Source organism: Zonotrichia albicollis, chromosome 4 (assembly GCF_047830755.1).
Source record: "Zonotrichia albicollis isolate bZonAlb1 chromosome 4, bZonAlb1.hap1, whole genome shotgun sequence".
NCBI classification, from domain to species: domain Eukaryota; kingdom Metazoa; phylum Chordata; class Aves; order Passeriformes; family Passerellidae; genus Zonotrichia; species Zonotrichia albicollis.
Window position 1 is genome coordinate 30,845,548 of NC_133822.1, and position 8,916 is coordinate 30,854,463.

Below are 8,916 nucleotides of genomic sequence, written 5' to 3' on the forward strand. Positions count from 1 at the left end.
CAGGGTTTTCTGGCTCCTATTTAGATCCCTAGTATCACCTGAGTTTCAGGTTTTACATGCTTCATGTATCCTCTTGCATGTTCTCCAGGAGCAGGCTGGAATTTCTTGGCATTTGAAAGGTTTTACTGTGCTTTCACTTAGTAAAAAAAGTTGAGTGTTGCCTAAATCAAATGGCCTCCAGACACAAAGGAAATAAACTTCCAGATAAAGCTGTGAGGAAACATGGATTGTGTTCCACGTTGGATGGAAACCCACCAATTACAGGGTTTGCAAATAATGTGGAAGTGGATTATGGCACTTTTTTGCCTGATGATAGTGTTTTAGAAAGGCTGTGACAAAGTGGCCTCTCCCTTTATGAGTCCATACAATTTTCACACACATGGCTGGCCCTCTACACAGAGAGTAGAAAGAAGGGCCTCATGCAATTTGTAACACAGAGTAAGACACACAGAGTAGTGTGCCTGTAAATTCTTAAGGTATCTCTCCATTTTCAGGACATACATTTAAGCCTGGTCAGGCCTAGTTATATATTGCAAGGGAATGGCTGGATCATCCCTAGAAACCTTTAAGGGCAAATCTGAAGGAGGAAGTAAACCATTGCAGCAGCCCTGACACACTCAAGAGAAAGGATGCAGATACCTGCTGCATGCAGAAGGAAGGTCAATCTCCAGTGTTAGAGAACAGCACCTCTGAAAGAGACTCTTGGGTCTGGCAGAGTGAGGAAAGACAACAGCTGCCATATAAGGAGAGCAGCAAGAGCTCACTGGGGCTTCAGGGTTCCTCAGTCATTGAGGAAGGAGGACACTTTAAACCCACAGAGTATGCTTACAGGCCAGTTCAGCAGAGACACAGAAAGCATATTCCATGGCCGTATATGGCTTAAACAATGCTGAGATTTTGTTAGCCTGACACAGAAAATCTCTGTAGAATAATGAAAAACTGAGACATTTAGTCAAAAGAAAATTACCTCCAAAAGGTAGGCAGGATACACAAGGTATGTTCCCCACAGTACCAGCTCCTGTCACAGTTGGTTCTCATCCAAACTAAAAGTGCTCTAGCATTTTACAGGAGGAGAAAAAAAAGCAATTTCCAGGGAAGTGAGAAGATTCTTTAAGAGTCCCTCTGGAACAAGCATTATCTCTCTTAGCCATATGTGGTGAAAAGGATCCTAGCTGGTCCACCTCTGCTGTATCATCTACCCTACTCTAAAAATAGCCTTCCATCAATGAAAGAACTCCACTTCAGTTCTGAAGCCATGTGTTTTTCCTGCCTTGAATTTGTGCAGTGCTGTCACCTCTGTCAGATGTGCAGGCAGAGTGAAACAGCCATCTGTACTGACTGCCAGAGGGAATTAACTCAAACAAAAAATGCTCCCTTGCAGTGAGCAGAACACCTTGCCCTTCTCAGACTTCCATTTTGGTCTTGAGTTAAGCTGGGTAACTTTTCTGCTTACCCATCTTACCAAGATTTGCAGGTACAAAAATATTTGCTCTACTAGAGCAGAGAGCAGCCAGTGTTTGCCACAGCCTCAATTCCTTGAAAATGTTTTCTTGTGTCTTCATATTCCCATCTCCTTTGGCTAAACTCCATCACAATAAGCTTTTGTAATGTAAACACCTTAGTGTGACATGAGGATCTGTTCCACAGAGCCAATTTAGACAGAAAGCATGCTTGTAAATTTGTAATTGAACTGCACTGATATGCATGTATCAGGGAACATTAACATCTTCTAAATTCTCAATGGTTTCACATTCATGGTATTTTTCCAGATGGACTGTAGCTGAAACTGTATCTTTAATGTCCTTAAGATACACCACTGCAACCCATAAACTTGCTGAGCTCCACAGAGCACTGGGTGGAAAAGCATTTGCTGTGCCAGATTTCTCCACTAAGTATTTCTCCTGACTGTGGCATATTGAAAAAACATGTAACTGTGAGATCTGATAGTTACAGTGCTTTCAGAAAGAAAGAACAGTGTCACGAGCAAGGGTTAACTTACAGTGATTGATTTACTTCAGTTTTAAGCAGTCACACTGAACCTTTGGATAAATGTTTATTTAACATTGAAAATGTGTTGTTCATTTTCATGACACAATAAACAAAGTCTCTGTATTTGCTGGGACATAGCAAGGTTAGCTAAGTTCTCTGCCTTCAAAAACAGAGCCCTAGTACTAGAAAATAATGTGAAAACCTACTTTGCCATTTAGTGAGATAACACTTCATGTTAGTCTCTCATTTTTGGGTTTGGTTGAGAAGATGAGGAAAGGGATTGTTCCAAGCAAGATGAGAGATACAAAAAAGTATTCAGCAGCAAAGTGTAGTACTTTACAGGTCTGGTCTAACATCCATTAATCCCCTTTTTAGTTGAATGTCAATGTAATTCATCAAAGTGTTAATTTTGAAAGCACAGTTTTAAGCATTATCCATGTCCCTTCTATCTCTGTCTGTCCAATCTCCAGACTGGGTAACCGAGATATTCCCCTTGATTCCATCAACAGGAGAAGGTGACCAGCACCTTCAAGGATGCAGCAGAAACATCAGAGTGTGATGTCTGAAGGATCAGAGTGTGTCCTGTGCAGTGAAGGCACCTGGGAGCATTGAGCAGCCCCTCAGCATTGACTTGCTGTGGAATGGGAAGTTCTGTGAAACTGGAAAACAGAGACAATGAATTTAATGCTGCTAGAGTTGCCATTATGCTTCCGGTATCTCCATGGCTTTTTGGTGCTGTTTATTTGTTTGTCTGTTTTAAGGTGAAGAAAAGTCTTGTCAAGTTAGAATGCCATACGGCTGTCAGGGGACAGGCAAAGTCAGTGCTGATGACATCTGTTAGGGTGAATGCTAGAGCATCTACCAGCCCAGAAGAATTTTAGGAACATGACCTAGGGAACTAAAAGACCATTTTCTGGGATAAGTGGGACCAGGCTCCCTCATGAAGTCAAGCACCCCAGACAGAATCTAGCATGGGCAGATACCATGGGGCAGACTATAAAGTAATCCTTTGACTTCACACTTTCATCATCTCCCTCAGGATGGCTGGAAACTGTCTCTGAAAAAAACATCATGCTTGGGAAATTAGAGATCTTACTCTCTCCTGGCTGCTAGAAAATTGGAAGGTTATTTGTAGTGCTGAAGGGGAAAGCAGGAGAGTTCTCTTCCCCAGCAGTGTGTTCTCCATCTGTTGTCCATGTTCTTCAGTTTGAGATCACCTGGGAAGGAAGATAGATGTCAGGACCAGATCTGATTGTTGTCCAGCAAGGCAATACCTATTGGAGAATTATGGAACAAGAGGGTTGCACACAAGGTGCCAGAGTTGGCTCGTGATTGCGCTGGATCCAAATGCTTTCCCCTCAAATGCTTTTGTCTCTGCTTATTGGGACCAACCCAAATAGCTGCAGTTGTTGCCTCTTTGCAAAAAGTCAGCCTCTTACATCACTGATTTTAAATCCAGGGTCAGTGGGTAGGCTGCTTTCAAAAGATTCATTTAAAAAAATGAAGAAAAATCTTTCCATTTGACAGTACCTTAGGAGGTGTGCACTTCCCTTGGAAGTTATCTTGAGTTCTCCACATCAATAAAAAATGTTGAAAAATCACAGTTCTTGAGAGGATTTTCTGTAACATTCCATTTACAGGTTTTTGTTTCTGTTCTTCTATAGAGTCCTCTTCTGAGGGAAAAAGAGTAGAAAAGTCACCTAAATTAAAATATCTGAAGATATCCAGTAAATACTTTTTAACTTTATGTAAGACCCATGTTTCCATTTAGGCCATTTTACATTCATAAGAGTCTACATGGGATTTACTCAATGAGTAAGTAGGGAAGAGCACAGATAGTCCCTCCAGGCCTTAGTCTGAAGTTCTTACTCAGGCAAAACTCCAGTGATGTCAATGAGTCGTTTCACCATGTAAGTATTTCAGAAGTGGGCCCTATCAGATTAAATACAACTTTGCACAAGATTTTACTCTATGAAATTATAGTAATCTCAAACCCTCGATCTTCTAACTACAACTAAGGTGCAGAACACTGCCAGTTTAAAAGCATAATCATATGAAACCTTATCAGACCTGTATTATACATGGTTTTCTTAGTGTGGTACTAAACTGGCTCCCACATGTTTGTGGTTTTGGCCACACATCATCTTTAATAAAAACATGACAATTATGGTAAATTTTGGACTAATTCACCATTAATTACAAATATCTCATACTCCACTTTTATAACAACAGCTATGACTCCTTCATTTTTTAATTTAGTCTATAGGTAATTTGGAGTGGTCTGGAGCATTTTTTTCTTTCTAAATGTGCAGCTTGTGGGCTTGGAGTTTCAAGAGGAAAGGGAGAAGATTAATTACCCTAATGTGATCTCTTCAATATCAGAGAACAGATTATGACTGGGACATTGAATCCTGTGAGGAAGGAGAGGGATTGGGTAGAGACGCCTGCCTTTTATGAGTGTGTGATCTCTCTAGTGGAGGGAATATTGTCAGCGATTCATAAGTTGTTCTTCAGGTAAAAAAGCAGTAAGGAGGAAGAATAGGTTTCACTGGTCAGTCAGACAGATCATCAGTCTTTCCATAATCCAAGATGTACAGAGGAATCTGGCTGAAAGGTCAGATTCTGTTTGAATCTGACAGAGACTCTGTTTTTATTTCCCTTCTGATTTTTAATAGATACACGTTTTCACACACTTATTTAATCTTTCTGCCATATCTCTATCCTTGGTCCAAATTTCCAGAGGGAAAAAAATAGCTTTTTCAATGTGCAAAAACTCACATTAAAATGGAAGAGGAAAAAAAATTGCAAAGTCCAGGTAGCCTAAAAGTGAACATTTAAAGCAAATTTTGCTGGGCACAAACCTCAATGATTGGATGGATCCTGCGGAAACTATTTTTTTAGCAGTCTGGTTGCACTGGCACATAGGTCCAAAACTGTGTCATCTGAGATATTTTCTGTGTGAAAAATTAAATGCTGATTTTTTTCTTGGGAGTTTGAATTATTTAAATGAAACCCCATCACTCAAAATTCTGGCAATTTGTAGCGAGGCAGGAAACAAAAACCTTGAAAATCAGATAGGAAAATACATTCTTTCTAAATCCCAGCTAAACTCTAGTGTTTACTGGGCTAAAGTCGTGGAAACATTCCTTTAGGAATGATAAATCTCTCTGGTTTGTGACTTGTCCTCATCTATGTTGTAACACGATGAGAGCATTGTAAGGTAATAAGCAGAGGTATGCTAATACAGTGGTTAAATAATGCCTGACCTTCCCAAGGACTCTTGCACGGGAATCTTTCTTCCACTGAAAGTGCAGGTTGGGCTGATGGACGAGAGCACTGCTGTGTCTTCCACAGCCCTATTTCGCTACCAAGCCACAGAGAGTATTTCATACCTGAGAAGCCTTCAGAAGGTTGCCTGATCCAATACCCCCAGCCAAAGCTGGGCCAGTCTTGAGGATAAGATGACATTTAGGTCAGCACCATCGAGGATGTGAGCTTCAATCAAAATTGGTGAGGGAGCCCTTGATCTGAAATCCAATCCGGCTGCCAAGAGGGTCTCCTGAAAAGCATTTTAATCAGTGCAAAGGCTCACATTGACTGCCGTGGGAGCTAGGTCAGACATCAGTTCAGTGAGACTGCCTGCCATAGTCAAATCACAGGATAATACAACTGAGCTTTTGTTGGCAGCATTCAAGGCGCCAGATTGTGTTCTCTCCTGTATTGGTGTCTATCCAAAATAACTCCATTCACATCAATACAGCAATTCTCTACTTGTTCTGTGTAATTAAGAGAAGGATTTTTCCCACTAGGTTGGTGAAATCACTCAGCATTAGGGGTAGGGATAATCTGTTCATGTTCATCACTGTCATCATTAAAAGATTTAGGATCCTCTGCAGGACTGAACTTTTTTTGTGGGCTTCCATGCAGGCAATGTCAGTGTCACATTATGTTGAAGTCATAAAAACATAAATGTTGCTATTAAGGACTTTTGAAAAATTAACCTCACCTGACTCTGCATTTCTACCCAGTTTGGGAATACCAAATTTTCACAGCCTGTCTCAATAACTGACACATATTGACTATATGGGTCCTGACATCTTCTGGGAGCTGTACTGCAACAAAGATTTGAACCTGTGCCCAACTCTGACTGATGTAGTAAGTACTGGAGACATAGCAGAAGAGATCTGTCCTTCCCCTGTCTCCCATTACAGGTTTTATTCCCATGATACCATGTAGTGGATCTTATAAGCCAGAAGAAAAGAATTTACAAGCTTTAAAATCAGAAACTTCTGAGCAAATCCAGAATCACAAGCAGAGCTAACAGCAGAGTATCATAGCTAATGAATCCACTGTGACATCAGTCCCTGAGGAAATTTTTCCATGTGACATTTTTCCCTGAGGAAAAATCTCAGAGGAATAGGGAAGAGAAGAGACCTGGAAATGTCAGAGGAAAATTTGGAGAAGTAAGAAAAAGGCAAAAATTCATTAAAATTTGATGTCAGATTTCTCAAATTCTACTACACATGCTAGGAGTTAAGCATCATTGCTGCTATGGATGACAAAAGTGCTGAGCATTTTTAGCAGCACAGAATTTCAAAGTAATGCCTCTTTAAAAGAAGTCAATCACCCAAGAGAAGTTGCATGGTGTTGTGGTTTAACTCCAGCCAGCAACCACGCACCACACAGCCGCTTGCTCAAAAACTAAGCCTCACAACAGCCACTGTGAAGAAAATCAGCTCGACCCCCACTGAAACCAGCACACATAGATACCAATCTTCATTTGCAATACAAGAGAAACTTCTGTTATAATCTACAGACTAGATATTTTTGACTGTGAATTTTTATCAAAAAGGAAAATATAGGATAGGAAAGAGTGGATAATATGATGCAAAATGGAAGCACAGCTGCAGCTGCAGCAGTGGGAGAGATGCTCAAGAACAGAGCAATCACATCCTCCCTAACTAAGACCCAATTCACCCAGACCTCATCTGAGCTGTCAGAGGTAAGCAAAGCAGGAGTCCCTGGGGTGTGAACAGTGTTAGTGTTAACACAGGGACAAGTAGCTTCATTCATGGGGATTCATGTTTCTCCGTGCAGTAATGGACATAACAAGATTGCTCTTGGATCTCATGTTTAAGTTTGTGAATATCCCTTTCCTCCAGATTAGTATGAACATCTCAGTATAGGGATGCTTATAAACATCAACATACAGAGGATCCTGTAAACAAAATGCACAGGAAAGTTGTGCTCCTTAATATTTCATGAGCACTGTTTAAGCATCAGCTGTAAATCGATGCCAGAAGCCAAGGCTTTGTGAAACTCGTCTTTTTAGGACATATGCATAAGGTGATTATATTTCACCTGGGTCACAAGACAGTAAATACCCTACTTAACACAAGTCACAGCCAGTTTCTCAAGTTTTGAGGTGATTTTTTATCTTGCTATTTGTTTTGCATCAGGGCCAAATTCTTGTTCAAATCTCATTGCATTTCTTAAAATGTTCCTAGGACATTATGTGTTGGTATAATCCTATGATTGCTTGAACCACTCCTTAAAACATGAAAAATGGCTAATAATCCATAATATAAACTAAAATTCCTTATGCGTGAAAAAAAGTCTGGGTACCAGGAGAAGAATAAACCTGCCATTCATTGTGTGAATTATTTTCCAACCCAAGATCTAAAGTTTATCCCTGGTTAAGCCTTGAAGTAGGTCTGTTATGTGCATTAGTGGGTAATAAGTGCCTTCTAGTTTTTCGGGATCAAACTACTTTGGTCCTGATTTTCAAATGTTCTGCCCAGCTGAAATATTCATGTTCATGTGGAATTTCAAAGACTGGCAAAAAGTCAGGCTTAGGGCTTTGGCAGTAAGATGCAAAATAATGACCACTTATTTGAACCCTCTTCTACTTGACTAATTTGAGATGACAGGAGAGGCCAGTGGCAGAACCTGGAGCTGAACCTGAGTGAGCAGATTTCATAATCTTATGATGCAATACTTTTCTCACATAGTGCATCTACTTCCTTGCTGAGGTTTTAGGGTTGTATCATAGCTTGGCTGATCAATTGGTCAGCAACATTTCTGTTTAAAACAACACACTGTCATTGTCTACTCTTCAATCATTGAATCAGACTGTTGAAACTTCATATTTCCAACTAGTATAACTGAGTAAAGAATCAAGCACACAATTTCCATCTCTCTCTGACTTTTTCCATCTACTTTGGTTCAGACATTAGAGCTCTTCTGGAAGCTCCATAAGTTTCAGGCACTTGTGTGAGGTTGTCCTTGCTTTGTTGGTTTTAGTGTTATAATGATCCTCTAATTAGGAATTTATTTTACATTACAGTAGTAGAAGGGTGCTTAAAAAAACTGTGAAAGAGAGATTCTCTTTATTTAACTCTTTACAGATGTCACATTAGTCATATAAGGTAAAAAATGTATCTCCTGGCTTTACCCTGAGTTATAGCAAATGGCTGTGACCCACATCATCATAAATTAGTATGTAAGCAGAAACTTATACAACTACACCTTACAAATGTAATGAAAATCAGACCTCTGACATGTAACAACTCTATCCTCTGTGATATCCTTTTGTGACTTTCAATTATACCCACGGACATAATGATCAAATTACCCCAAAATTTTCAGTGAGAGTTAAGCTTATCTAGTTAATCGTAAATAAGAGGATTTGCTTTTCAGACTTTTATACAATTTCATTCATGTCTGAATTGTATGCTCTGCTTACACTGCAGAAGTGGCCAAACAATAATCCTTAGAAGTATTGTGTTGCCACATTACTTTTTTATTGCATAATTGAGGGCTTGACTCTACACTTCTGAATTTTAAAATCATGTTATTACCATAGCACTTCCACAGAAAATGTTCACAGCTCATGCTGTGAACAGTCTTCTTGCTTTCCCGTATCAA